The sequence below is a fragment of the Homarus americanus genome, unplaced genomic scaffold (assembly GCF_018991925.1).
Source record: "Homarus americanus isolate GMGI-L3 unplaced genomic scaffold, GMGI_Hamer_2.0 scaffold44060, whole genome shotgun sequence".
NCBI lineage: Eukaryota > Metazoa > Arthropoda > Malacostraca > Decapoda > Nephropidae > Homarus > Homarus americanus.
In genome coordinates, this window is record NW_024756871.1 from 3,607,502 (window position 1) to 3,615,673 (window position 8,172).

The following is an 8,172-nucleotide window of genomic DNA, read 5'->3' on the forward strand; positions in this document are numbered from 1 at the left end:
AATGGCACCCAATCCTAATGAGCCATCCGTCTTTACAGGGTTGAATCTTAATGGCCTTCAACTCAAATGGACTCGAACCTTTATTTCACCAGAGAATCATTCCACACCTGGTCATCCATCAATGTCTCTTATAGGCTAAAAAAAATATAAACATTCGTGGTGTTATATCCTGACTACTCACGAGGGTCGTCGCTACCAGATGTTCCTTCGTGACAATTAACTCAAGGTGATTTGATGAGGAAATGAAGTAGAAATCCAGACCTCATCTTACCTATTCATTGAGGATTTCAGTGTAACATTACCTTATGAGACACCATAACGTGGGGTCTTTGACAGGAGTAACTCGTCTAGGAATGAAATGAATGTGTTTTATCTTGTTGATTAATTAATTCTGTTAGTTTACAAATTTTACAGGTAAGATATTTTTTTTTACCTGATGTCATATTTCATGTTTGATTTAATTACATCGTCATTTGCCTCACACACACACACACACACACACACACACACACACACACACATACACTTCGCCTTCCTGCTAGCGTGATGGGGTGGCGTCAACTCTCGTCTCCTCCTTCCTGTCAACACACCACTGCATCATTAATTATCCCCCGTCCCATTACTTACTGTAGGGCTGTAAAGGATCCATGAATCTCTGTCCTTACACGCCCTCTGTCCTAATGATGTCCTTGTGTAACTTAACCAGATGGGACTGTCAACTATTTACATTAGCCCCTCCCCCCCCCATTAGAATTGAACCTCATTAGGAGTGGGGCTTATTAGAAGTAGGGTCCATTAGGATTGAGCCGAATTAGAATTAGACCCAAATCCTAATGGTCTTGATTGGGTTAGCGTTTAGGGTGGTTAATCTTAAGGTGATCCATTGTTGGTGTGAGTAAATATCTGACAATAAAACACTGGGATTTTTTTTTCTCTTGTAAGTCTTAATAACAACAACAACTCCGCCTTGCAATATACATGATAAAAATGGGAATAAACTGACATAATATTACCTCAGGGGAAAAAATAATTTGTTCTTGAGTGAGTGAGTGAGTTAATTACATTCTCTTCATCAGTCAGTCAGTCAGTGAGAAGAAAATGGTGCAATAAGCTGGTGGCGAAGCTTAACTGAGAACACTATACACAAATAAGCTTCAAGAAATTACAATATATAATACTTCACTTCAACACATCTCTCGCTTTACAAACAACAAATTCATAACAAAATATCAAAACTTTTCTCATAATTATTTTAGTCGTCAAAGTACAAAAAATAATAATTCTGATAATTTTTTCTTCATATTTCCTCAAAGATAATTTTAGTTAAATAATTACTGCTTTAATAATAGTTCACAGGTTAATATCTACATACATACATACATACATACATACATACATACATACATACATACATACTTACATAAGACGTATATACAACCTGTGTTTACGATCTCCACCCTGCAATTGAACCTGGACGTAACCCGGATCTAGTCATTAACAGTAACTTCAAAGCTACTTAATCAATAAACTTACTCCCCATTCACCTAATCAAGCTATTTATGGTAACTGTACCTGGAAGTAATAAAGAAACTACTAATGGTAATAGTTTTAATATTAATTGAGCTGAAATACTTATCAATACCCAGACAGGAAGTGTTTGAGGAGGAGAAACATGTGACTGTTGTTTGTGCTAAATATTTGGGAATAATAATAATAATAATAATAATAATAATAATAATAATAATAATAATAATAATAATAATAATAATAATAATAATAAGAGCAATAACAACTCTTCTCCTCCTCCTACATCATCATCATCATCATCATCATCATCATCATCATCATCATCATCATCATCATCATCATCATCATACAAATATCAACAACTAAAAATCAAAATCAAACAGTAACAAGGTCAATGTCCATTAATCCCCTGTTTAAGGTCACGCTATCATTATATCGGGTAATTAGGTCATTAAATGTCATGATTATTAGCACAGCTGTTCCCTAATGACCTAAGTTACCAGATCAACCCTTTGTGTGTGTGTGTGTGTGTGTGTGTGTGTGTGGAAGAAGTTCGAGTCCTTGGGTCAAAATGTTCTTATTTCTTAACCCCCCATGTCCTTCCTCACCAGCCAGCACCACTCAACTCAGGTCCAAGTTTAGTTAAGTGGCGTCACCCAGCCTTCACCTCTCATGCACCTCAGGGTTCAGAGTTACCCCAGGAGGCTTCACTAGTCACTGCGTCGTCTCTTGTGTTTGACAACCTCGGTGACGACTTCTACAGGTGGTGACTCTGATGTTGTGTTGATATATACGATAATAAAAAAAAAGTATTTTCGTTGTTTTGGCTATTTTTGAGGGGTGCTTAAATCCGTATTTCTTGTTATATTTTGTAGTTATCTGCTTCTGTGTATAAAGTCCTTAAAATGATTATTCTATGTAGCTCTATGTCTCTCTATATATACCTGTATAGAACAGCAGGTATTAGTAATTATTAAAAAGAGTCAAAGGTCTTTATCAGGGAAGAATCACATGACTCGGTGGAATCAGATTGGACATTGGGAAAGAGATTGAAGAAGGAAATGAAAACGGAAGAGAAAATATAGAAAATATGAAGGAAATAATACCGGGGTGGGGGGGGGGCACCACTTACCACTTACCTCCCACAAGACTGGCGTTCACTTAAGTGGAGTGGAGGAGAGAGACAGGCCACTGGTGAACTGAGGAGACTTGAGTTAAGGAAGAAGGTCTTGTTAGCTACCTCACTCATCTCAACTCATCTCGACTCATCTCTTACTTGGTTATTGTAGGAGGCATCATCAGCACTCAGGTAGATTAGACAGATGGCACACAGTGAGAGGGACTATCCTTGAGTGTAATCCAGAGTACAATTATAGTTCTAATGTATCATTGGTTCATTGGTTCACTAATGTCCCACTGCTTCATTTATCTCATAGTTATATTTCACCTTTTCTACAGTATATTCGTCTCAAAGAACATATTTGATTCTCACTTTATATCTACACAACAAACACTTAAACACTTATTGACACTCAAGATATCGTAAAAGTTTGTCTATTTCACCCGATGATTCAGTAATTGTTTCGAATCAGTGTTATTTGATTCGAATTGCAGTCCGCTTTGAGGGAGAATTGTCACAGGTGAATTGAATCCAACAAGAAAATACAACTTGGTTACTTAGATCGCCTTCCTGTTAATTACCTGAGATATAGGAAGAGAATAAATAATATTACTCTCAATTAACATATTCTCATTAGTTAGTTGAATAAATTACCTGTGAACACCTGTGAACGAACACCTGAGGGTAATACAGGTACAGGTAATCGCAGAGGGAAGCAACAGTTGGACGTGTATGTATGTATGTATGTATGTATGTATGTATGTATATATGTATGTATGTATGTATGTATGTATGTATTCTAATGATTTATCGTCCAGGTGCCTCTCATGATCCTCAAACCTCATTAATCTAGTTTTAAATGAGGATAGCGAGACGAGGAGTGATAACCTAAGGACAGGTGAATGAAATAGGAGATTAATGAAAGTGTTTTACCGTCTGTGTGTGTGTGTGTGTGTGTGTGTGTGTGTGTGTGTTCATCATGTTTTCTTGCTTAATATCTTATCCTTGTGAGGAGGCGGGTGTGAAGGTCATATTATACAGACATTAAGACGGTAAAATAGATGGTAGGAGTAGTAACGTAAAACAAACATTAAAATATCAAAATGAACCCTTGAAATGAACCCAAAACTGAACCCCCTCCGAACCCTCCGAACCCTCTGAACCTCTCCGAACCCTCTGAACCTCTCCGAACCCTCTGAACCCCTCCGACTCCCTTTGTCCTAAGTTCGGTCGTGTTTGTATCTGAATGTATGTTAGTATGTATGTATCTAGGTGTTAGTTTTTGTGTATATATGTAAGTGCTCGTGCCTGCGTGTATACTTCTGGGTAATGATGTGTGGCAGCGTGTACACAAACTGACTGGGCCGTTTGTTTGATTAATACGGTGAGTGTTTGTATCAGCTTTTGATCTGATAAATAGACAGACAGACAGACAGACAGACAGAGACATTTCAAGTACTAATATTCATGAATTATTGAGGATATAAAGTTGTAAATTAATAAATACATTCGGTTTAGGTTATTCATAAGTAGTATTTTTAATGTCCTTTGATTGATGGTAAATTACACACACACACACACACACACAAGCACACACACACACACACACACACACACACACACACACGTAGTAGGAGAGTGGAAATTGGGTCCTAGAGGCCTGAAGAAAGAGCTAAACCAAATGTAGAATCTATTGACTCCTCCAATAAGTTATATTTTTTATTATTATTACTTTTTAGCGGAGATTAAGTAACACAAATGACCTCTGGGGGGGGGTGGGGGGGGTGAGGTGACCGTTTGGGGTAGAGAAACTGATTACGGATTTAAACTGATTATTGTGGGATTAAATCTGTCTATGGGGAAGGATTTTTATAAGGTAAGTTCAGAAAAAAAAAGAGATTTCTCGAGTGCCTTAAGTATTACCCTAGGATTAAATCGGTTATGGGGAAACTATTACATGACAAATACAGATAATTACAGTATGGATTTATTAGTAACATTTAAAGGGATTAAAGATTGTGTTTTGTTTTCAGATAACATCAAGAGGACAACAGCCGGGAAAATAATGTAAACACGAATAATAAAATGGTTTTACGAAGAACATAGACGTTGGCTTAAGGACTTGAGGTAAGATATTTATGTTGACTTTAATTAGGGAGAAATAGAGAGATCCATCCATCCTAATTTACATCCATATACAAAGGAATGACCTAGGTGTTGTATCTTAATGTAAGGTTGTAAGTCAATTGGGCCCCAGTCAATATAGGCCCCAGTCATAACAGGCCCCAGTCATAACAGGCCCCAGTCATAACAGTTAGGATAAGTGGTACACATTAGGATTGGAACCCACTCTACCAGTCTCACTGAGCAGGGTGAGGAGAGGGTGAGGGATGAAGGAGAGGGTGAGGGAGGAAGGAAGGAAGGAAGGAAGGAAGGAAGGAAGGAAGGAAGGAAGGAAGGAAGGAAGGAAGGAAGGAAGGCGAGAGCGATCTGTTCCACCAGTCAGAGTCACACACTACAACAGGTGGGCGGTGAAACTCTCTCTCTCTCTCTCTCTCTCTCTCTCTCTCTAACACAGACAGAGAGACAGACAAACAGACAGGCAAAAAAAGAGACAAATACAGACAATGATAAATACAAACAGACAGACAGAAAAGAAACAGAAATACAGACAGCCAGACAGAGAAAAATACAAAGAAAAAGACAGACAGACAGAGAAACAGACAGAAAAATTAGACAGAAATACAGACAGAGAGAAATACAAACAGAAATACAGAAAAAGAGAGAGCGAAAACAGCCATCACGACACTTCCAATAACATTACCCGCAAGTTAACAGGTAATCATATACTTGACAGCCTCTCACCCATTCACGTCCACACCTTTCCCACCACTTACTTAACGAGTAATTAACTGCCATTAACACATAACAAACTCCTAATGACATAATCCATTCATGATTCAACAACAAACTCTAAACAATGATGGGTTAAAATTTGATGTTTTAAAATTTCAGGTAATTACAGGTGAAATTTTAATTAGTGAATCGAAAGGTATGTTCTTGTTTGTTGTTTTATATCAGGTGGTTTTAGTTTTATGTACAAAAGTTGGGAAAATTAAGGAAATTTTAGATATTTTGGGCAAATTTGGGGAATTTAAAGTAATTTCTGGGAGATTTTTTGGAAAATTCTGAAAATTTATGGAAATTCTACCATTCGATTCCTTAACTAGATTCAGGATTGAGGAAAAAGATAATATGTTCAAATGTTCACCACATCTAAGGCAATTTCACAATGTTCAGAAACAAATATACCTACACAAGCGTCGTTAAAGAACAAAATGAGAACAAAAATCAAATGTTCAACAAATCTGGGAAAAGTTCTCAACATTCCTAGACCACCAACGATAACAATATGAACAAAAGTTCGATAGAAGTTCAAAAGAAGTTCCAACAAGTGTATACACAATCATCAAAATAAACAAAATATGTTCAAACAAAAAGTTCAATACATCACTAGTAAGACTGAAACACCCTGGATGGTTCACTAGTAAGTCTGAAACACCCTGGATGGTTCACTAGTAAGACTGAAACACCCTGGATGGTTCACTAGTAAGTCTGAAACACCCTGGATGGTTCACTAGTAAGTCTGAAACACCCTGGATGGTTCACTAGTAAGTCTGAAACACCCTGGAAGGTTCACTAGTAAGTCTAAAACCCCCTGGATGGTTCACTAGTAAGTCTAAAACCCTCTGGATGGTTCACTAGTAAGTCTGAAACACCCTGGATGGTTCACTAGTAAGTCTGAAACCTCCTGGATGGTTCACTAGTAAGTCTGAAACACCCTGGTAACTCACTAGCAAGTCTGAAACCCCCTGGATGGTTCACTAGTAAGTCTAAAACCCCCTGGATGGTTCACTAGTAAGTCTGAGACCTCCTGGATGGTTCACTAGTAAGTCTGAGACCTCCTGGATGGTTCACTAGTAAGTCTGAAACCTCCTGGATGGTTCACTAGTAAGTCTGAGACCTCCTGGATGGTTCACTAGTAAGTCTGAGACCTCCTGGATGGTTCACTAGTAAGTCTGAAACCTCCTGGATGGTTCACTAGTAAGTCTGAGATACATGGTGAAGTTTCCAGGGCTGTCGGGTCTGCTAGGTTGTTAACGATGGAGAGAGAGAGGAATTGGGGTTGTGATTTTGTGAAGGTTGTGGTGGAAGGTGAGAGGTTGTGGTGGTGAAGGAAGAGGAGGTAAATGAAAATGAGGTTATGTGAGGTTATTGGGAGGTTATAAGGAAGTCTGGAGGTTGTAGGTTGTGGAGGTGTCACTGAGACTCTTACGAATGCTGAGAAAATATCAACAAAAGAAGTGAGTCGAGGTTGACCGGAGGTTCTGTGAGGTTGTTGGGTGACATAAAAAGTAGGAGGAAGGGGGGAGAGGTTGGAGGAGGGGGAGGAGAGGTTGGAGGAGGGGGTTAGAGGTTGGAGGAGGAGGAAGAGGAGGAGGAGGAGAAGGAAGAGGAGGAGGAGATATGGGAAGAGGTTGGAGGAGGAGGAGGAGAGGTTAGAGGAGGAAGAGGAGGAGGAGATAGAGGAAGAGGTTGGAGGAGGAGGAGGAAGGACCTGGCGGTGTTGGGAGTCTCACAGATCAGAGAGGTGGAGCGCACAGACGATGGTCCACCGCGCACCGTAGCCCAGAGTTAACTGCTGCCGTCTCTTCTCTCTCCCTGACTCTCACACACGTACCTTCCTCCACCCTGTCCCTCCCTGCCTCTCCCTTCCCCTCCCTGTCTCTCCATTTCCCTCCCTGTCCCTCTCTGTCCGTCCCTTCCCCTCCCTGCCTCTCCCTGCCTCTCCTTATCCCTCCCTGCCTCTCCCTTTCCCTCCCCTGTCCCTCCTCTGTCCTCCTTCCCCTCCCCTCTCCCTCCTGCCTTTCCCTTGCCCCCTCCCTGCCTCCCTTTCTCCCTCCCTGCCCTCCCTTTCCCTCCCTGTCCCTTCCCCGTCCGTCCCCTTCCCCACCCTGCCTCTCCTTTCCCTCCCTGTTCCTCTCTGTCCCTCCCTTCCCTCCCCTGCCTCTCCCTGCCCTCCCTGCCTCCTTGTCCCTCCCTGCCTCTCCTTTCCCTCCCTGTCCTCCTGTCCCTCCCTTCCCCTCCCTGCTTCTCCTTGTCCCTCCCTGCCTCTCTTTCCCTCCCTGCCTCCTCCCTCCCTGCCTCCCTTTCCCTCCCTCCCCTGCCTCCCTTCCCCTCCTTGCCCCTCCCTTTCCCTCCCCTGCCTCTCCCTTCCCTCCCTGTCCCTCTCTGTCCCTCCCTTCCTTCCCTGCCTCTCCCTGCCCCTCACCCTCCCTCCTCCCTCCCTCCCTCCCCTGCTAATGCCTCAACTATCACCCCACTCTCTCTCTCTGTCACCCACCACACCCATTCGAATCATCCAACAACCCTGTACTGTCACCCACTCTCAGTCATCTATCTTTGAATCACCCACACACACACACACACACACACACACATTGTCCCTCCCACACAAACACTAC

General features: G+C 41.4%; 1 protein-coding gene across 1 annotated transcript in view; it reads right to left on the bottom strand.

The window, feature by feature from the left end:
* Positions 1 to 7,335, bottom strand: part of LOC121857005 (neuropeptide CCHamide-1 receptor-like) — a 97,047-nt gene extending 89,712 nt beyond the window's left edge. Inside the window, exons 1-2 of the mRNA XM_042352809.1 lie at positions 7,288 to 7,335; positions 2,667 to 3,228 (exon numbers count right to left, since the gene is read on the bottom strand). The gene's annotated coding sequence lies outside the window, so the exon portion shown is untranslated. The remainder of the gene's footprint in view (positions 1 to 2,666; positions 3,229 to 7,287) is intronic.
* Between the last annotated feature and the right edge of the window lie 837 nt (positions 7,336 to 8,172).